Consider the following 22914-nt stretch of genomic DNA (forward strand, 5'->3'; position numbering starts at 1 on the left):
ATGTGTGATAGCAAGCATGGTCCCCATCGACATTTTGGCGAATGATGGTCGTATTATAACCCATGATGTCCCTTCATCCAGATCGAGCAGGCGGCGGGAGGTCTTGGGCTGCACAGACAAGACAAAATATATGGTGGCAACGTCAGCACTGAAAACAACCAACCAACAACATCAAACCGCACTGGTCAAATGGGAAGAATAAAGACATAAGTCTACCACCTTGAGACCGTTGATAATTTCTCCTTTCTAGGGTCGAGAATCAAAGCCGATAACAGCTACGACGATGAAATCCGCGCACGGTTGTTGTCAGCCACAGAGCCTATTTTAGCTGACAAAAACTGTTCGGCTCGAAACGTCTCACCATAGGGTCAAAGCTCTTACTGTACAAGACAATGATCTTGCCAGTTCTCATGTATTCCTCGGAGACCTGGGTTCTTAGCGAGGAAAAGTGCGAACTCTTGCCGCGTTCGAGAGAAGAATCCTCTGAGGAATTCTTGGCCCCCTACATGAACATGGACGATCCCGTAGCCTACATAACGACGAAATCTACGAGCGATACCATGACCGTCGTTTGTGAATAAAATCCGGCTCAATAGGTTACGGTGGGCAGGCCACTTAATCCGTATGGATGAAGATGATTCAGCCCGGAAAGTCTGTATGGGCAACATCCATGGTAGAAAAAGAAGACGAAGCAGACTCTGCTGAGATGGAGCGATGGCGTATGTCAGGACGCCAGAATTGGTGGACCTCGGCGCAAAACCGGGATGTCTGGAGTTCCTTATTAAGGTAGGCTTAGACCGGATACCGGTTGTTGCGCCATTGATGATGATGCAGTTAGTGAGTCCTGTACCTATCATCGGCAATTAACACGAAATTAAGCTATTTTGGGGTGGGAAAAAAGATGGAATTGTTCGTCTTAAGGACGCTTGACTCATGGGATTATTCCAGATATTTAAACATTGACCAAACTATTCACGGTAAAGTTAGCTACGACGTAACGCAATTCCTAAGTGGACATGGAGGCTACCGTGTAAAATTTCATTGCTTCGAGCGTGACGATTCCCGAAATTCGAGGTGATTCCAGACGATGCGGAGCATGTTGTGTCCCAGGGCACGGTTGTCATCCGAGAATATCGTTGACGACATTCTAGTCTCTGAAACAATATTGAGGGCGGTGGAAAATTAATGAAGGTGATTCACAATCTTCTGGGGAAGGCGGAGCTTTGAAGGAAAGTAGTAAATAACGACACGAGCCACAGTTTGTGTTTGATGCTAAGCCGCGAAGTAATTTTGAAACGGCAGTCTCGCGGAGTTAGCGAAGGAAAAGGAGGTGATATTTCAGTGTTTGAAAATTACACACAATCATATGGTAGGAGCTGGTGTTAGGTTTTGAACCTTCCTTGAAACGCCAAAAAATAAGGCAGACTGTAATCAGACAGTAATAAGGTTTTGTTTTACACAACACTTTTAAAAGAATCAACTCCTAAGAAAGTGGAGCTGGTAAAGAGGATGAATGAAGCCGACAGGGAAACTCACCTTGCCGTAATTCTTCAGAAAAGGAATGGATCTCAAAAGATTATATGAAAGCTTAGAGGTATGGTTGCACCCCGGAAAAAAAGAGATCGAAGGAAGATAATACCGGAAGCTATCATCATCTACAAAAAAAAGTGAGGTATCATTCGCTAAAATTCTCAGCAAAATGAAGGCAAAATCTAAACTCACCAATTTTGGAGATAATGGTAGCAGTATTAGACAGTTCCAAAAAGCAGTTAAAGAAATTCGAGGATGTTGCCACTTACCATGCAAGAAAAGGAGCGCGTGAACCATCAGCTTTGCATGTAACAGCAGGTGCTCGGAATACAGGAGAGCCTTTAACTCGAATCGTAGATGAGGTAAATATAAATGAACCTCAACCACTGCCAGGAGGTGCAGGATCTACTCTCGAAAGCCATGAGTGACAAAAAGCATCGATGTGGCTATAACTTTCAATCATATTGAAATCATGGTGGTGGCATTTGGGTTAAAGATCAAATGGGTCAAGTAGCTACATGGGTTTGCGGAGAACCAGCGTCCAATTAAATAATGGAGCATGCAGAGGGTTAGTTCGTTCTTGCAAGGAGATTTTGCAAGAAGTTTAGGGGAAAGGTCGGTAGCGACGATCGAGGGGAGACGTGTAGATAACTGCGGGGTTACTCAAAAAAGACCAGTAGTGCCTAGTCTCAGCGGCCAGAGCATTAGGCTGTGGTACGGAATGTCACGATTGAAATATCACTGGTCCTGAGATTTCTATCGATAGTTGATTTCGGATACTAGTTGAGTCAGCTGTGAGTACTTGAGTCAAATCAGGCTAACAATCACGGACGAGCGCAATGCTGGCCACATTGCCTTCTACAGGGTACTGTAATCCTGTAATGTACTGCTATGATTCTGAAAGAAGTGCCCCCACACACTTCAACGCCCTGAACACATTGAACGCGCCAACGGTTGTTACTATTATTAAACGGAGGATTGAAAAAATGCTTCAAACAGTCTTATCACCATGCCGATATAAACCCTGGGGTCGTATCTACAGGATGATAATGAAAAGCCTGCGACAATAACCTCTGCTACTATGTTTCCTCGCCAGCAAAACAGCGGAAGTCAAACCGTATCTCGAATAACTGCCAAGGAGCGCAAAGTTATCTACCACCGAAAGGGCGAAAACTTAAGAGAGGTGGTTGCCTGTGAAGAACATCAACGCGTCATTACCGAGTGGCAACTTTCTTGGCAAAATGAGCCAAGGGGCAGATGGACTGCGCGGCTCACCGACAAATTAGACCCCCCCCCCCCCCAAAACGCACGGTGAGATTGATTACTTCCTTATCCAACTTCTAAGTTGGCACGGAGGTTTTCAGTCTTACTTGCACTGGATTGGGAAGGAGCGATCTCCTGATTGTGTGTTCTGCAATGGAGTGGCGGACGACGCTGAACACACCTTTTTCTCTTGCGAGAGGTGGGACGGCTTTCGTCAGCAGCTTGATCCAGACACAGGGGATCTCTCTCCAAACAACATTGTCAGAGAGATCCTGAAGGGTACTGGCAGCTGGAATCGTATTGCGGATTATGTTCGGGCTCTTCTTATTGCAAAGAAGATTGAACTCGATCGGCGGAGGGGTCGGACGGTAAGGCTTTCCTGAACTGACAGCTCCTTTACCCTCCCCCGATGATAGGACAGGACAAGAGGTGTTTAGTTGGTAGTCCGACACGCTGTCGGACCCCGCTATTGCGGGAGTTCAACACTCTGCGCGTAAACGCATTCACCAACCCTACTCCCAAAAAAAACTATGGTATATTTGACCTTTTCCAATTTTGCTTTCATGCGAAAAGTATCCGACGCATCGACGTATTCTCTACCGATCACTCCTTTTCGCTTACATTAATTAAGCCACTAATAAGGCTGTGCTCTAATTATGTAACATATCAGTGCTCCCCGGAGAAGTAGAGTAATAGTGATAGAGGTAATGTTAATGGTCCAATATAATTAATGTAAATTTTTGTTTATATTTATATGGTTTCGAGCCATTGCTATTCGTTTAGAATGATATGTTGTTAGCTCCAAGCTTCACGACTTGCAACTCTCAGAACCTACTTTAATTATAATTTGCATTTATATGATCGTGGTCGTCACGAAAAGGCCTCACAAAAAGGAACTAGTTAGTTGGTTAAATGGATATATCAAACATGATTCCAAAACCTGAAGGGACATGCCACCTCAAAGTTTTATAAGTGAATGAAAGAACATTTTTGTTTTAATATTTTATCAAAACTTTTTTGGCAAAAGTTTCAAATCAAATGCACCATTTTTAAATTTTAAATTTTTTAAGTAAGAATCATTTAAAATTTATGTCTTACGTGTTGGTTTTGAACCAACGAACTTTCTTTACTATTACAGAAATCAGTCATTCCAACAGAATACGGGGTGAGTTTCCCTCTCTAATACAGTTTACATAATAATTTAAGTTTACTTGAAAATCGCACTGGACATCGGACTGGGTGAAATATTACTTTTCTCTTTTGATTAAGAAAACTTTCTGAATAAATCAGTAAAACTTTTACTACGTAATAGTGCGAACTGGAAGTTTCAAGTTGGCTAGTTTTTGGTTGGACTGGATAAAATGAAGGAAATTAAAACGTTTCCCACCTTCTGTTGGATAACATTTTTCAGTTGGTAAAAATTCTTTAAGTTCCAAGTCCTCTTAGAAGTGTTTCACCTTAAGTAATTCATGTTGATTTTTTTTCAGTTTGAGTTGAGATAACGTAAGATTGACCAAAGGATTTCATATAACAAAATCCTCTTTGGATTTTCTATTTTCGTTCGGTTTGCTTTAACTAGCTAGGTATTCACATATTGTGGCAGAACGCAAGATTATACAGAATTATGTACGACTACATGTCTGGTTGATATCTCACTTTTGATAGAGGTATTAAATAGGAAAGGATGAAGCTGCAGAGGAATATCAGGAAAAAACTACCAAGGCGGCAGCAAGGAAATTCAGCATGGATTTTTGGAACAACAGACGGAACGCTAGCTACTTAAATGGGAAAGTGGTAGATTTTCGATTGATGTTATTATAAAGTCGACAGCCTAAAGTTCGTCCGTCTAGGCATGAAAGGTTTTATGCATTGTTACTTACTTGTTTCACGTATCCCCTTGGATATCGAGATTTCTGAACTCGGAATTTTTTTAGGTAAAATCCTGGGACTTCCAAAGTTCCCTTTCCTTGAAACCCCTAGACTTCCGTAATCGGAATCAAGTAATTCGCACACTTGCTCCAATTACATACACTATTGCAGTAGATCCGCTTCACTGGATTACATAGCATTAGACGAAAACCCTATCTAGGGTCGAAAATTACAACCGAAATCCCCGCAAAAGTTGTTGGCAGCCAACAGAGCCTATTTCAGCTTACAAATACTGTTCCGCTCGAAACGTCTCACCGTTGGGTCAAAGCTCTTACTGTTCGAGACAATGATCTTGCCAGTCATCATATATTCCAGGAAACCTTGGTTTCTTAGCGAACTCTTGCGTTCGAGAGAAGAATCGTCCGAAGAATTTTTGACCTCCTACATGAGACGAAATCTACGAGCGATACCATGACCGCTAAGTTGTGGATAAAATCCGGCTCAATAGGTTGCGGTGGGCTGGTCACATAATCCGTATGGATGAGGAAAATCCAACCCGAAAAGTCTATAAGGGCAATATGGATGGTAGAAAAAGGGAACGGGGCAGCCCCTACCTGAGATGAAACGATGGCATAGGCCAGCACGCCAGGCAGCTTTTAGGGATATCGAATTGGTGGACCTCGGCGCAAACCAGGGTATCTGGAGTTCCTTATTAAGGCAGGCCTAAACCGGATTTCGGTTGTTGCGCCGATGGTGATGATGATTTCGAGAGAAAAAAAATGATCTCACTCGCGGTCATCAAACCCGGTAAGTGGTTCATAAAAGAGGATACATGGTTCGTGAGAAGAAACAACTCTTATCAATAGTTTCCCGCAAATAAAACGTTGGAGACAATTTTATACAAAAGTGAGTCGCGACCCAACCCATCTTTGTCATCTGAGCAGGCCGCTACGAAGACCTTTACGATAAACCTGATACTCAAGGCATCTTATGCGTAAGTTGAAATCGCGTGACCATTATGCACGCCGTACGTTCGATGAATGGTCCAAAAGCAATACTCAGCTTGGTTCATCTTTTCTATGTTAAATTTTAGCCCGCGATGGGGCTCATTTTCGGTTGAGCAGCTTTGTTAGTAAACAAAATTGCCGAATTTGGAATGAAAAAAGTCACAAGGCTTTGTTGAAATGCCCTTAAGTCCAAGTCACTATTTGGTGCGCTTTATGGGCGGGTGGAACCGGTGGCCCGTTTTTTTTGAAAGATTTTACTGGCCAGAATGTTACCGTTAATGGAGAACGCTATCGAGCCATGATTACCGGCTTTTTTATTCCTCAGTTGGATCGTATTAATGTGGCAGAGCTACAGTTCCACCAAGATGGTGCAACAGGCTACACCTCGCTCAAAACCATTGATTTATTGCGGGAAACATTCAATGAGCACATAATTTCGCGTAATGGACTTTTGGACTGGCCTCCACGATCGTGTGATCTCACACCTATGGATAACTTTCTTTGGGGTTATGAGAAGTGACACGTCTTTACAGATAAACTGCACACGGTGGATCATTTGGAAGCCAACATTCGCGGTGTTATTGGCGATATACAGTCCCAGTTGCTCGAGAAAGTGGTCCAAGATTGCCCAAAATCATCTTTAAGTACTAGTGGCATAAGAAATCTTTTAAAATAAACTAATACTCTGACAATAAAATTTATTTTTACGTGTTTTATTTCAAACTCTTTTTCCTTTCTACATTTTGGAATAATTATTCTTGATTGAATTGATGGTTTTTGGCCCCCTCCCTTACATTTCGAGATCTACCATAACGCATGACCCTAGTTGGAGGATAGGAGCATTGATGTGTAAATGTGTGTTCATGCATTTCCTTTTCCTACTGTGTATGCGCACGTATCTGCTCACCTCTGGTATGTAGATCCCCGGATCATAAAACCATCATGCAAGACAAAAAAGAAGTAAACTTACGGTGCAGGACCGCGAAGTTCAAGGAGATCGAAAGTGATGGATAAAATAAAGTCAGAAACAATAAAAAGTTGAAGAAAAAAGCAAAGGTGAGAAATCGTTCGGAAGCAATTATCATCAAATCGGGGCTTCAAGTGTTTCATATCATATTTAGTCATTTCGCCGAGAAAGCTGCCTTCTGGCAACTTCTCCATGAAAAGACTTGTCACGTGCCTGCTGACGACTATATTATCATTGCCGGCGACCTTTAATGATCATGTGGGTGAAAAGGCAGACGGCAACAGGTGCCATGGGGGAAAGGGGTTCGGAGCGCGCAATGAGGGTGGCGAGCATATAATCGATTTTGCGGACACCCATGACCTTGTACTTATGAATACATGGTCCATCAAACGTTTGTTTCATCTTCCTACATTTTATAGTGGGAACAGTAAAACGTAAACCAACTATATTCTCATAAGACGCCACGCTAACATTTTACCACTGTCCCCGATTGCACAGCCGTTCCCTATGAGATCATAGCACCCCAACCACATCCATTGATTGCCGTGTTGCGAATTAAACCACTGATAAAACAGCGGGTGGAACGTACTGGCCCGCGGCGCATTAAATGGTGGTTTCAATTCGATTTCGTGAGAAGAAAGAAGAAACGATCTCACTCACACGATTACCGACCATTACGAATGTGGAAGAATCGTGAAACCAAATGAAAGATACGATCCACAAAGCGGCCTCTGCATCCCTCGGGGTCACCAAGCTGGATAAACGGTACATCAACCGAGATACTTAGCTTTGGAGTGATGATGAGTGAACACGCCTCTACCAAAAAATTTCTCGACGATAAAACACGGGTCAATTGGCAAATTTATAAGAATGCCAACCGGGAAGCAAAGAAAACAGTCACTGTCACCCGAGTGAACCATTACAAAAATCTTTATGATAAACTGGACACTCGGGATGGCGAGAGAGATCTGTATCGACTTGCTAAAAGCCGTAACGAACGTACACAGGATATCGAACATTTCTGTTGCGTTAGTGATAAGAACGGTACTTTGCTTACCAACCGTCGAGCCGCAATGGATAGATGGCGAGTATACTTCGAGCAGATTTCAACTGAAGAATTTACTCATCCTCCACTTCCACAATCATTACCGACATTCGGAGCAGTTCTACCTGTCATCGCAAATTGGTGCCCAGAGGTGGCGGTGAGGAAGACCAAAAACCAAGTGGCCGAGGAGCACTTCCATAGTAGTGGCATCGCGAGAGGCTGTACTCACTTTGGCTTGCTGGCCGTCGATCAGACCCGAGTCTGCACAGGGACTCATCTGAAGTGGCAAACTGGTCAAGAAACCTCACCAGGGGTATACTGGTACCATGGGAACCGAAATAGCCCCAGGACTCTCACACTTCGGGTGAACTCCCGTTGTATGTGAGTACAGCTCGGTTATTTGCGGTGGGCCTCCTAGTGGGAGCTTCATGGGGGTTGTTGGTTATGCTCAACCGAGAAGAGACCTTATGGCCTCGGCGTGGTGTTGCGTTTCAACACGGATGCCGTACTCCTTAGTTCGGTAGAGATTTAGGTAGACCTTGCATCCACCGGTATGAATGCTAAGCCATGCACTTACCGTTTTTGCTTGTTACAGCGGGGCTCTGTTTGTGGTCACAAAATCAATTCGTGTCTATAGAGGACCGTGGGATTAAGTCTCCACGACAGGTACCCAAGTAAAACACACAAGGACTCACTGTCAGCGCAACTGAAGTCGAGGAGGCAATAAAACAAATGAAATCGGGGAAAGCAATAGGACCTAACGGCATCGCATCTGAGCTCTGGAAAGCGAAGAGCTGGGACCAAACACTGTGATTCAGTGAATTCTTTAATCAGGTTATTCAGGAAGGTAGAACACCATCTGACCTGCAAGAAGGTACCACAGTTCCAATATGGAAAAAGAAAGGTAGTCCAGCAGAATGTTCAAATTACTGTCCGATTCGGTTACTTTCCCATACTATGAAAATCATTGAAATAATCGTGAATTAAGCCGTCAAAAACTGCGGAATTACTAACGCAATACATGCTGCGCGGTTACTCATGAGGAAACACCATTAGAAGCATCACCCTCTTTACATTCCATTTCTGGATCTAGAGAAAGCGTTTGACCGTGTGCCACATGAGCTCATCTGGTATGCCTTACGACAACACTTCGTGCCAGAAGAACTCGTGCGCTGGGTTCAATTGCTCTACCACGATCCGAAAAGTAAAGTTCGAAGTATGGCGGGTGTATCAAAAGCGCTTCGTGTCTCTGTTGGTGTTCATCAAGGAAGCGCCCTCTCACCACTCTTCTTTGTTCTTGTTACGTTTGTTACGGGACATCCAACGTCCAGCGCCCTACACACTGCTTTATGCAGATGATGATTTCCTAGCATCTAATAGCAAAAATGATCTCCAGCAACTTGTCCAAAAATGGAATGATCGCCTCATGCAATACGGTCTCAGACTGAATCTAAACAAAATTGAATTTTGGACGACCGATCCCCATGAAACAGGCACAATCACTGTCAGCGGCAGTGATCTGCCCAGAACTGAGCGATTTAAATACCTCGGGTCAACACTATCAGCCAATGGAGAGCTGCATTATGAAATTGCTTCACGCATTAACGCAACCTGGATGAAGTGGCGTTCCACAACTGGTATTCTTTGTGATCGACGTATCAACGAACGTCTCAAATTTAAAGTCTACCGCAATGTCGTCCGTCCTCCCGCTGTCTATGTTTCTGAGTGTTGGCCAACTATAAAAGACAATGAACGGCGCCTTGCGGTAATGGAGATGAAGATGTTGCGTTGGACTAGTGGCGTGACACGTTTGATCACATCTGAAATGAGGATATCCGCGATCGTTATGGGGTTGCACCGATCTAGATCAGGGTACCCGGCTATCGAGTTTTCCATTTTCCGTACGTTTCGGTCTCAACTTAACACGATATCATTATTTTGTTATTCAGGTTACGGTGCGGCCCCACGTATCAGATTTTTTTATAACGTAATAACAAATGACTTAAATGTCAAAAGTGCCCGCCTACATTTTCGAGCCTGGCTGGTAATTGCTTTAAGACAATAAATTCACTTTTATATAAGTTTGGTATTTCGTATGCCCCGACGATAAACGAGCAAACGAACGAATCGAAATTGAATATATGCATTGAATCTTTTGACGGGGAGGGAGATATTACTGAGACACTAAGGGTAACTATTTCTGTACACACTGAAAGGAAAAGCCAAAAACGAAATGGTCTAAAAAATCACCATCAAATTTAGTAAGGATTCGAGCACAAAATGTCGTCATTCATCTTCTAGGAGCTAAGCAAATTGCAAGAAACGCTAAGGCCTGGATACACCAGTGCATGGGATTCAATTCCTTCAAGTATTCTCAGAAATTACCCAAAAAATCCGAACAATGGACGCTATTTTGGGGAATGAATACTATGTGTATAATTAGACCACAATTTTTTTCAGATTTCCAGGTTGGGTAGGTTCTCAGAACGGGTCTTTGAAGTAATTGATCCCTTTCGGATTTCCGCACTCTTCCCTTTGCAACCAATGTCAAAATTTATATCGATTTTGAAAGCACTAATGGAGACTTTCATTTTATACCCCAGGTGAATATGTTTGGTAAAAAAAAAATTTGAATCCACTTTTGCATGCATGAAAACATCTCCTCAAACTCAACGTAGAACGGTGTTACTCACTGCATATCAGGGGATCACAGTTCTAACCTCTTTCCCCAAATTCCGTATGAATAAGAGGAAGGAAAAAAGGGCGTCACACAGATAGTAAGATAGACGGAAAGGCGCCTATGAGCAGTTGCCAGATTAGGCGCACCCCTTCGTGGGAATAAGGAAATTCCCGACGCGGCACGAGTACGCACTTGCGACAAAATAAAAAGTGCACAATTTGGACGACAAGACGACACCCATTAGAAGAAATGGCCACAACACCTGGGAATGAATTTGTAGGACCTATAATTAACGGTATTCATGTCTGTTGTTGCTACGCTCCCACAAGCGAAATAAGGGTCGAATATGTACGAATGTTACATGAACTAGCATTAGACGCAAGTGTACGATCCCCCATTGTCATTAGACTTTAAAATAACAGAGGGGTGGGTATTGGTAAGTAGTGCGCTGATGAGGGGCATTAACTGGCGAGTGAACGCTAGACGCATAGCGACCATCAAGCTATACAGTGAGGATAGGTGAATGGGGAATCCGGTAGATATGGAATCATGCTGGACAAAGTAGTCGAGTTCAAAGGCGCGGAAATAATGCCCACAAATTCCCGAAATCGTGCTGCAATGGCGAAATAAAGCGACCGCATGCCGAATACATGCAAGCAAGAAGAAATTGCCAACGGTCGTATGATGAACGGGAAATCGCACAAAGAAAGGTGAGGTAGAAAACAAGTCGGAGATAGCTCCGGGAGACGATCCGTAAAAGTAAACGGAATTCTTTTAAAGAAATTCGCAAAGAGGCCGACATCAGCCCCATCAGACCGGTAATGGCTAAGTAGAAAGGAATCAGGGCTGCGCAGATTCAGCTTAGGTTTGTTACGAAGAGTAGTGACCACTCTACTTCTATAGAAAAGCAAATGCACTATTGCGACTTCTTTTAGTCAGAGAGAGCATCCCCCAATGGACATCTCAAGGATAACACAGGATGAGCTTACCATTGCCTGCAAAAAGGTAGGGGCTTAAGAAATGGTGATAAAAACAAGACCGGAACAATTCATTTCTGCCTTTAACACATGAAGCGGCATCTTCCTGACTGAATGGAAAAGGCTGGATGGTGCTGCTACCAAAGACCACCTGGTGTAGCATCATCTTATTTTCCCATTTATTTGCTGGACAGTATGGGGAAGCTGTTGCTTCCAATTGTAGAGAAAGGGGGAGGCATGTCCACACAACGATACGGTTTTCGTCCTGGCCTATCAATGGATGCTATCAACGCAGTGTTCAATCCAGCAGAGTATGCAATTGCAGATATAAGTTGACAGGGCAGTACCAAAAAATACTGGGTTATCATCAGTCTCGATGTGCGGAATCCTCTAAACTCAGCGCAGTGGCAACATATAATAAGATCCATAAGCCAACTGAATATGCGCACATACATTCAGCTAATTATCTTGGACTATTTTATAGATAGGAAGCTCCTCAATGGCACCGACGTACATCAAGTTGAATATTTAATAACCCACGGAGTGCCTCAAGGTTCAGTGCTGGGTGCACTACTCTGGGATGCGATGTATGACCATATGCATCGAACTCCCTAGACAAGCTATCCCTATTGGCTATACAGACGAAATTGCAATTATCATAGTAGACAAACATTTAGAGAATGTTGTTTAGGGATGTCAGACATCAGTCTGATCAAGGATTGGTTGGTATCATATAGATTAGAGTTGGCAGAACACAAAGCTGAGGCTGTACTAGTCAGCAGTCGCAAGCTGAAAGAAATTCAAGGTTTCGTGTGGGACAGCATGTGATAGAGTCCAAGCCTTTTATCAAATACCTCGGTATTGTGCTGAATCATCGATTGCCCTTCAAGGAGCACTTGAGCTACGTGGGCGAGGAAACAGTGAAAGTTTTAGTTGTGTTAACTGTTGCCCAATATTGGAGGACCCAACCACCGAGGAGGCTGCTGCTAGCCAGAGTGTGCTTATGCATGTTGCTCTTCATAGTACCAGTTTGGCCCTTAATGTTCACGCTTATAGGAGAAATTATCTTCAGTATATCGTCTTACCGTCTGAAGAGTCGCTAGTACATTCCTAATAACGTCAGATCAAGCAGCTTTCGCAGTAGCGAGAATGCTGGCCATTGATATTTTGGCTGAGTAGATGCGCAGATTATACAACTGGAAAGCACGAAGCTGAAGACAGACGACGGGGTAACACCCATTAGCTAAAAAAAAAAATTATTGGTCTTATTAGTCTTGTTTGGAATGAAAGGAGCTATGAATCCACCATCCACTTGATGTTGGACCGGACCAATTGGAGGGAAACTGCCTCTCTTTTCGGCTTACACGCACAGTTAAAATGTTTTTTAAAGGACGACAGCGGTTTCGTCCAGAGAAGGGTCAACTTATCAGACGCTGCGTCTGCCCTAGGTAATTGTGTTTTTTTAATGAACTAATCTCGAAATTTATAGCTTTTTTATCCAAAGAGAATTTGATGAGTGTTTTGATTGTATTTTATTTAAAACATCCTTCTTTTTTCACAATCGCCTATTTATATATATGAATCCTTTTGAGTCACCATGTGCAATTGCGATTAGTTATGTGATTTGGGGTTGAAAGGAGAGTTTTTATTATAATCTTTTAAAACCGACGACCTAGCTTAAACCCTTCTACCGTTTTACATAGAATTCATATGAAAAATAAATATTCCAAATGATTAAAATTGTTGCTAATAACTGATGTAATTCCTGGGTTCCTTTCAGAGTGGATTTACTTATGATTCTTTACAAATAAGTTACTATAGCGGATTGTTTGGCTAGAGTCTGTCAAATCTAGTTTTCGTAGTTTATGTATTATTCCAAAGTTCCTTCAAAATTCAGCAACTTTATCGAATATCTCAAATTTTGCGTACCTCGTTTGAGAAAAGTTTCCAAATAAATCAATAAAACTTTCATAACGTTATGGGACGAGTAACTTTCAAGAGAAAGTTTTCATTTGGCTAGTTTTCGGTTGAACTGGGAAAACTGGAAGAAATTAAAATATCCCTGCCTTCTGTTGAATAAAGTGCATCAGTTTGTGAGCACTCGTTCATTAACTTTTTCGGAGATTAAGATAAATACATTCAAAAGTATGTAGAAGTCAGTACTGAAATTCGTTTACCGTGAAGTAACTTATGCTGTGGTTTCTGGATTCGCAGTTGTAGTATTGCAGCTGATATTAGGAGAAACTTTATTTTGAACAGGTAATTTACTGGTTGTCTTCGGTCTGTTTAAGGTTTTGTGTAAAAAATCGATTCACTGTCTGTCTGTCTGTCTGTCTGTCACACGCACTTTTCTCCAAAACGACTGAACCGATCTGAACGAAATTTGGTGGACAGATGGAAGCTATGAAAAACAGAGATGTGAAAACTGCATTCACCAGATATAGACATGCGGGGTATCACATGGAAGGCCCCCATGAGTACTTTCCTGTTTCGACGTGGATTGAAAAGTGAGCGAGTAAGGAGTTAAAATGTGCACACTTAAAGTGAAAGAGCTCTCATTTTAGGAAACTGTCCAACTCAAAAATATGAAAAAAATGGGGGTGGTGCGCTTATATGAAATCTAGGCCTGAAAATATGATATGTTCCATTCTGATATCTACTCAAATAAGCTTACTAATATCATAGTATATTCCCAACTTTAAGAAATTGGCTGAAATACTCTCTTGAGTTCATCCTAGGAGTATTAAATACACCAGCATAGAGGACAGTATCGCGCATATGTGTACCAAGTTTGATGAAAATGCAGCTATTTGTGTCAAAGTTACGGCAATTCAAATTGTTCATGCCGCGTACTCAAAGTTCCTCATATAGGGAAGTAAAAAAAATATTATACCTTAAGCGTCCAGCTTCCGGTTTTCCGACTTGTTTTATTTTATTTCCATTTTTTGGACTCGTCGTCTATTACATACCATCAAGGGGTTAGGTCGCCCTTAGGGGTCTTCAACGATCCTTGAAGAGTCGCTAACGATCCGGGATGTAGTATTCATGAGATGCCCGGGCAAGTAGTTCAAACTTCCTAGCTGGCATTATATCTGCGCCCTAGGTAGTAGCCTCGAGAAAGTTTTTTGGTGAAGAGTGAATTGCTAATGGCTGATATACGTCGGGACACACTGGGGAGCCGTCGAGAACTACTTGCCGACGTGGCATCGGTGGGATGGTGTGAGTCTAGCTGTCGGGATGCGCAAATAAAAAAGAAGACTCGTGAAGTGATCCGGCACTTCGGATGGAAACGGCAGCTTAGACAATACCATGAAGTGACACAGTGAAACTGCTGAAACTGGCCAAATGGCGTCGAATATAAGCCTAGTATGAGCGCAGTCCACTGTTCTTATGGAGCCAACATGAAAAGGCTTATCAATAAATGCGCAGCATTTGTGAAACGCATGCAGTCTGCGGCGTTCCTCCTGTCAACGTCAACCAAGGATTGAAAAATAAGCTAATGGAGTTCCTGGATTGATTTTCGAACTATACGCGGACATGGAGAGTAACTGAGGACGCGTGAAAAGCAAAAGGAATGGTGGATCCTACTGAGAAACGTACCGCACATGGGACATTGCAGATCGAGTTGAGCAAAAAGTGAAAGGAGGAAGGGGCATTTGAAGGAGACTCTCAGGTACTTTTCAGGGTTCAGGAGAAGAATGCGAAGAGGGACACGAGGTGAGAACACGTCTCGTCGTCAGAAAATGCTTGGCCTTAAATTAACGCAGCGGTGAAGAAACGAAGGAGAGCTAGACGAATAGCTCTTCTTATTAAGCCAACAACCGGCAAAACTTTGTAGACGTCCTTAGCGAAATTCGTTAGAGGATCAAGCCGACGATAACGCACTGGCAGTGTGTTTCATTCGGGAAACGAAGGATAGTGAAGTGTTAGTCGAATTTGGCCCGGGGATAACAGATAGAAGCTCATTTTATGAAGCAGTCAAAGGGCTGCGGGGAGAGAAAGCTTTGGTTCGTAGCCTAGAATGTGCCACCGAGAAGAGCGAAGTAGAAGGAGCTGACCAATGTTGGGTATCACTTCTGCGAACTCTCGAGACCAAAACTCGCTGTGGTTAAAGTTGATGAGCAATACGCGAGAAAGTTCCTAAATAGCGAGAAAATCAAAACTGGTTCGGTAATATATAGAATACGAATCCGGGCCGCCCGAAACAAATGTTACAGAAGTTTAGATTATCGTCACGTGTCTGCAATCTGGCGGGAACCTGACAGGAGGGCAGCATACCGCACACGCGGACATAGTGTGAATACCTGCAACGAAAAAAGAATTGCCTTCTATGCAGGGATCGTGGCGCGTCTGAAGAGAGCGTTGGGCACTCTGCGGGCTCGGGGCGGTATCCAGTATTCACAGCAGAAGTGGAAAGAGCTGGACCCGGTTAACATGATCCGCATCCTACAGATCGATATGCACCGGAGGGCGACCACTCACGAGTTACTAACTCAGTTCGCTGGGAAGACCAAAGCTGTTCTAGTTCTCATCAGTGAATAGTGCCGAAAGAAGGAGACAGCTTCATGGCACCTTGTCATATCAGGTACTGCTGCTAACCGAGTTTTGAGATGGCAGTCACCTTGAGTTCTTGCCCAAGGCCAAGAGGATGGCTTTTTGTCTGGATGCGATATTTACAAGTAACCTTTTTCAGCATCTATGTAACACCGAATGAGACAATGTCGGACTTTCAATGCAAGCTTGATGGTTTTTAAGATGGTATCTTGGGCCCGAATTGGTGGACCTCGGCGCAAAACCGGGATGTCTGGAGTTCCTTATGAAGGCAGGCCTGGACAGGTTACCGGTTGTTGCTCCGCTGATGATGATGATCTTGGGCACAGACAGTCAGATCCTTGGCAGAGTTGACTTCAATGCAACGGCACTTGAGTGGGGCATGCCTCACTCAGATTCCAATGGAATGGGGAGAGAACAGGATTTGTAATTTTAAACACCAGATCCACCCCAACGTTCCGGAGCCCAGGCTACGGGGAAGCATTTCCGACGAACCATTCCCGACATAACCTGCGCTTCAAAATCACTGGTGCCGCTGGTGGACCTTTGACGAGTTCTGGAAGACTGTTCGCAAGCGACCATCAATACATCGTCTTCGAAGTGTTTGACACATCCTGTCGCTGTGCACCACCCCGGTGCTTTTTCTATTTTAACTGGAAAGTTTGCGAATCTGTTAGAGAAGGTGGGGCTGCACTGGAGGGCACTCCTGGGTTTGATGATGCTGCAGCTGACACTGCGTAATTTCAGTTATGACCCTGATAATGACGGTCTACGGAGGTTCAATGACCAGGAAGGCATCAAGACGTGGCACGCCTTTTATGAATTGGTGGACAGCGAAATTTGCAAAAAACAGGAACAAATTCCGCTGCATGTAGGACTTGGTCTATGGGGTGAATGGGGAACCGTGGGGACTCAGTTATAAACTAGTAATTCGAAAACAAGGAGGCGGGGCTTTGCGGGAACCATTATCACTTGACGCCGAGCAGATGGACCGCATTGTACGGGCATTATTCTCTGAACATCCCGTACGGGATGGTGTTAGCAGAGAGAGAGAGCTATACAAACAAGTGCTCTAACATCGCCCAGACCTAGTGCTCGCATTTAACCCTCAAGAAGGGATTTTTCGCTTTTCGTTGAAAGGTGGCAAGGGTTGCACCGATCTGCAAAGTGATGATCTGTCATCTTCACATCGACCAATTTGTATGCTTGACACTGCCGGGAAAGTGTTCGAAAAATTTATCACAGCAGTTCGGCTTTACATCAGGGAGATTCTCAGTTAATGCTGTTATGTAAGCGTGGATGCCATTCGTCGAGCGTGGGTACACAACGGTCTAGCTAGACGGGTGGTGCTGCTCGTAACACTTGACGTAAGAAATGTTTTCAGTTCCCTAAATTGCAAAGATATTCTAGTCATAATAGACAATACTTTCCACGTCCCGAGCTATTTTTTACGGATATTGATGGTTTATCGGAGGAACCGCTCCCTAGTCTACGAGGCGCTAGAAGGTAGAGGATTCCTGGTGTGATTCCCGTTATCCTTCTTGCTAAGGTGCCTAAAGCCATTTATAAGTGGTCGGGAGAGGAGAAGAAGTGGTTACTCGTGAATTAGTCCAAACCTCCCTTTCGTTGAATGAAAAACTGGTTTCTTTCTTCTTTGGTTGCAGGAAAAGGCAACTTGAAAGTGTTCTGGGTTCAAAAGAAGGTCGGTTGCTCTTCCTATTCATGAGGTTAGAAACATAAACATGACTATCCTAGTATCTAGTATATATTTTAAAATATTTGGGTTATAAATATATTTTCATGTGTGGAGATGGAAATATTAGAAAGTAGCTGCTGCACCTGGTTACAGCAGCTTACACAGATTCATGTACACTACAGCCACTATAGTTCGCCAGTTGTCCTTATGTTTGCATAACCTCCTTCGAGAATTCATGGCGGATCCTCTGGTTTACACTTCCAACTCAATATTAACGGACCGCTTTACTTCCTGCTCTAGCTAAAATTTCAGCAACTTACTTTGCATCGCCATTATTTTGAGGTTTACCTCTCCTCCCGGCATAACATGTTCACATTTAGTACATTCCTCTACATCTCTACTTCATGAACCTAGGACAATCAACAATTACGTTTTCTGGATCCTTGAGGTTAGCGATATATTCAGGCAATTAATAAGTCATCCAACCTAAAACAATGCAAACACTGCCTTTGGCTGTATCCCGTGAACAATTATTTAAGGTGGTTATTTACTACCACGTACTCTGGCTCGAATTATTTCCCAGGAGCCTGTTTCGGACATAGCTTGGATGTGGTATGTGGATATGATCATCATCGTTACCCGCTTGCTGGCATTACCAGTGCTGATTTGAATCACCCTAGCCTTAATGGGTCACGTTGACATTCCAGATGAATTATACGAATATACTATGCTGGATTTTACCTAATTCTAGCACTAAGTGCTAGACGACGATCCTTCCTACCTACTTGGACGATCCTACCTACTTAAATTAGACAATTCGGGAAACCGGAAGCTAGACGCTTCAGGTATGAAGGATTTTGTGTATTTCTTTTATAAGGAGATTTGAGGAGGAGGAGGAGATTGTGTGTGCAGTTTTGACATAGTATAACTTTGTTAGTAATAGTTGGATTTCACTAAATTTGGCAGAATCATGCTCTATGCTGTAGCCTACATTACAAACAAATTTTGTGATTCTAGGGTGAACTTAAGGGGGGTTTTCCAGTCAATTACTAAAAATTATAGTAATGTACTATTATTAACTTTATTTGAACAGGTATCGGTATGGATGGTATTTCGGAGCCTAGACACCATATAGTGGCAGTGCCCTGATTTTTTTCAGATTTTTCGATTAGGTCGTTTCTGAGAATGGGTTCGTTAAAGAAATGGTCGCCTTCAACCCCCCGCATTCCCCACCTTTTCAACAAATGTCGAAACTAAGACCGGCTTTGAAAAGTACTAACCGAGACCTTTAATTTGATACCCTACATGACTATATTTGATGCAAAAAAGAATTACACCCCCCTTTTGCATATATGGGGACCCCTCTTAACTGTCTATATGCGTGAGGGTTCACAGTTCCCACCTTTCTACCAAATTTTGTGCCAATCCCTACAACCGTCTCCGAGAAAAATACGTGTGACGGACAGACAGACAGACACACAGTAAACCGATTTTAATAAGGTTTTGTGTTTACACAAAATCTTAAAAAGGGCACTGTTGGTGGTGCTCGGTGATAGATTAATGGAAGAATTCGTTGAACACTTCCCGCAAAATCGAGCATGTAAGCAGAATGGTATATTTCCGCTTGGTTTGAATCAGACTGTGTGAGAGTCCCAGGAGATCAAGGGAAGCCGTGAGGTATTTCGGGACACTACCTGTAGCTGACAATGTGATGGGAACTACAATCGCCCGCTCGAGATGCCAAATTTCTTTAATTTCCCGAGCCAGTAGCTCATAGTTCATCTTCATCTCCATGTATTTGCGTTCAATGCTGCTGTTAAGGGTGATGCTGGGCGGGTAATCCTCAAAGTCCACCCCAATACTCTTTCGCTTTCGTCACCGAAGACTGCACTGTCTGGACGCTCTGTTGTGTCCAGGATTTCTATTACGGGGGTCTTACTGAGGATGGCATAGTGTCTGTAAACGCTCCGCACTTTATTTCTAATCCATCTGCTAGCATTGCCAGAGCTGATCTGAATCAGCCTAGCAATGCCCTGCCTTAGTAACTCCCGCCGACGTTCCGGACGAATTTTTCATGGTGGATCTCTTCGGTTACTCAAACCAATAACATGAAAGTGAATCTTTTGACCGTGCAATCTGACAGCCGTAACTGCGCCACAATACACAAGGGATTGTAGTTGCAGCAGTAGCATATCAGCACACAGCCCAGATGCAATGACTGATAGAATTCTCGGAGTTGGCGGAGATGCATGGAGCCTGGGAATACTCGGTCTATGCAAAGGATCCATTTCCGAGAATTCTATACACCATCATCATCATCATCAACGGCGCAACAACCGGTATCCGGTCTAGGCCTGCCTTAATAAGCAACTCCAGACATCCCGGTTTTGCGCCGAGGTCCACCAATTCGATATCCCTAAAAGCTGTCTGGCGTCCTGACCCACGCCATCGCTCCATCTTAGGCAGGGTCTGCCTCGTCTTCTTTTTCTACCATAGGTATTGCCCTTATAGACTTTCCGGGTGGGATCATCCTGATCCATACGGATTAAGTGACCCGCCCGCCGTAACCTATTGAGCCGGATTTTATCCATAACCGGACGGTCATGGTATCGCTCATAGATTCCGTCATTGTGTAGGCTACGGAATCGTCCATCCTCATGTAGGGGGCCAAAAATTCTTCGGAAGATTCTTCTCTCGAACGCGGACAATAGTTCGCAATTTTTCTTCATAAGAACCCAAGTTTCCGAGGAACCCATGAGAAATGGCAAGATCATAATCTTATTCTTCCTGTTTGAGTAGTGCGGTTTGATGTTGTAGGTGGTTTGTCTTCGGTGCTGACGTTGCCACCATACGCTTTTTGGAATTCGTCCCGAACCTCAGCGGAAACCTCAGCTGGACGGTAGAGAATAGTGCTTCGGCGAGTACTGAAACTGTTGCCTGCAGTGCAGCGTGGTGTTGTTCATGCCGCCGCCTCTGCCCTCATTGACCCTTGACCACCAGTTTTCGCGATGACCTCAAGTCGAACATGCTCCCTGATGATGGCCGGGATTGTGTCGCTGCGAGTTATAAAGCGGTACTGGTTTGGGACTCGCTGTACGGTCACGTGCTGTATATTACGGGAGCTCGAGTCAGCCATCAAGTCAGACGACTCCCGACGGTTAACTCTCCTTCTTCTCATTTTTGTGTTTGCATTTTATACCTAACTGCCAAGTGAAGTGATAGCCTCCTCAGTGAGCAATCTTGAAGACTGCAAAGTTCCAGCACTTTCCTCACTTACCCGCTGAGACCCTGCGGTGGCGGAATACGCAAAAACTTTCATACCTTGTTTTTAACTTATTCACTTTTTACTTTAACGATGTCATTATCCTTTTTGGCCTCGATGGTTCCGAGTGATTACCGGTCACTAAAGACAATGAATGCTACTTGGTGCCAATTAAAGTGGAATATGTTGTGTTGAATCAGTGGTGTAACATGCTTTGTTTACGTCCGTGCGAAATTGTGGAAGAGGCGTCTTCGATATTAATTCATTCTGCTGAGGACTCGCTAGCTAATTTTAGCATGAATATTAAAGTTGATGGAAAGCGGCCGAAAGGCCGACCGAAGCAGCAATGGCTCAGTATACTAGATGGTGATTTGAGAGCTTTTCGACGGGACCTGGGCCAAGCCTGTAATCGACAAATACCATCTAGATGAGCTACTGCTACCAAAAGGGATAAAACCTAAAGGAGAATAAGAACATTTTTTTATCGTCAGGTCATAGCGTAGTGTCTGCGATGACTGGGCAATTAATAAAATCATCAAATCTACAAGAACAATGCTTGAGAGGTTCTGCGTCTGCTCCCAATGTGGTTTAACCCACAAGTCTGCACTATCTGCAGGCTTGGTATCAGAGGTCTTCTGTTTTGGTCATATTGTTGTTTTCCGTCTTCAGATCCTGCTAACACTATTTCCCATGTCTTTTAGATTAGGATCTGCTCTGATGTTTATAGTATGTGGGATTACACCATTTTGTCATTTAGATGTTTAACTGCTCCCTTTTTGGAATGGGAGCTTGCATGTCTCTTGTTCATTTTTTCATGGAGTGTGAGCCATCCACAGAACCTCTTATTTTCTATTGTATTTTCCCCTATTTGATTACCAATCCGTGGGAATGGAATTCAAACCCGAGGAACGAGACCTTAGGGCTGACTATCAGCCAACACTCTCATCGCGCTGTTGCTGCCTGAGGCTTACTCATTTTCAACAGCGGGCAGTAGTACAAAAATAACAGTCAAGCAATATCCTTATAGATAGTAATCTATCTTTGCATAACGAACTTCGTATTCGAAAAATTATTTCACAAGCAATTAATTCAATGAAACGACTCCTTGAGGATATTAAATCATTAGTGGCTAGCTATCTACGACCACAAAGTCGTAAAGTCCCAGGGCATATTCCTTCGATCGAACTACAAAACTTTTCCCCAAATTTGAATTCAAACTGCACTCGGTATCCACGAATTCTATCAAAGTTGGTTTCTTAATTGCGTTTCCATGTACTTAGACATAAACTGCTGACAACAATAAACCCAGGGTTGAAACAATCTTCCTAACATTAAATGGAAGCCTGGGGCGTTCAATTTTAAGTTTCCTGCAAATCTTGTGAATTCTTGTTTCCTTTCTTCATTAGGAAAATGCAATTTGAAAACGCCCAAAGAAATGCAGCGGAAAGTTTTTCGGGTGTTGAAATCTAGTTTAACAAATATTTTGCAATTTGCAGTTGCCGTAAGGAGTTCGTAGCGAACAAGTGCATAAAATATTTTCGGCTGATAATATAATTTAATTTTGAAGAGTTTCTAGGAATCCCCCTCCCCAATTCTTGTGCAAGAAAGGAAAGGTGAAATTAATAACACTATTGGGGAACTGTTTTCTAACCATTAACTACAGAGACCCTATTTAAATCTGATCGGCCATTTCAATCTATAATGAACTAATGAATTGATTTTTCCAGATTGTCTATATTGGCGCAGATATAAAGTTAGGCCTGAAATTGTGTTTTTCTGTTGTTTGCTATTATTTTATTCCTGGAAATTTTATCATGGACAGCACCTATAATAACTATAATGCCCTCCCGTAGGTGGATAAGACGATTCCTTAGATCCTATGGAATTAGCTTCCCGGAAGTGCAGAAAGACGAAAAATTTCGCTCTTTGCGAACCAATATGGAAGGTACTCGTTAACAACTATGTTCGTAAGACGCTCTAAGCCTTCAATTTAGAAACTGCTCAGTCGAAATTGCAAAGTCCGTGTAATTTGGAGGGTGCGGGTCTTTTAAAATTGAAAAATAATAA

Source organism: Hermetia illucens, chromosome 4, assembly GCF_905115235.1.
Source record: "Hermetia illucens chromosome 4, iHerIll2.2.curated.20191125, whole genome shotgun sequence".
NCBI classification, from domain to species: Eukaryota; Metazoa; Arthropoda; class Insecta; order Diptera; family Stratiomyidae; genus Hermetia; species Hermetia illucens.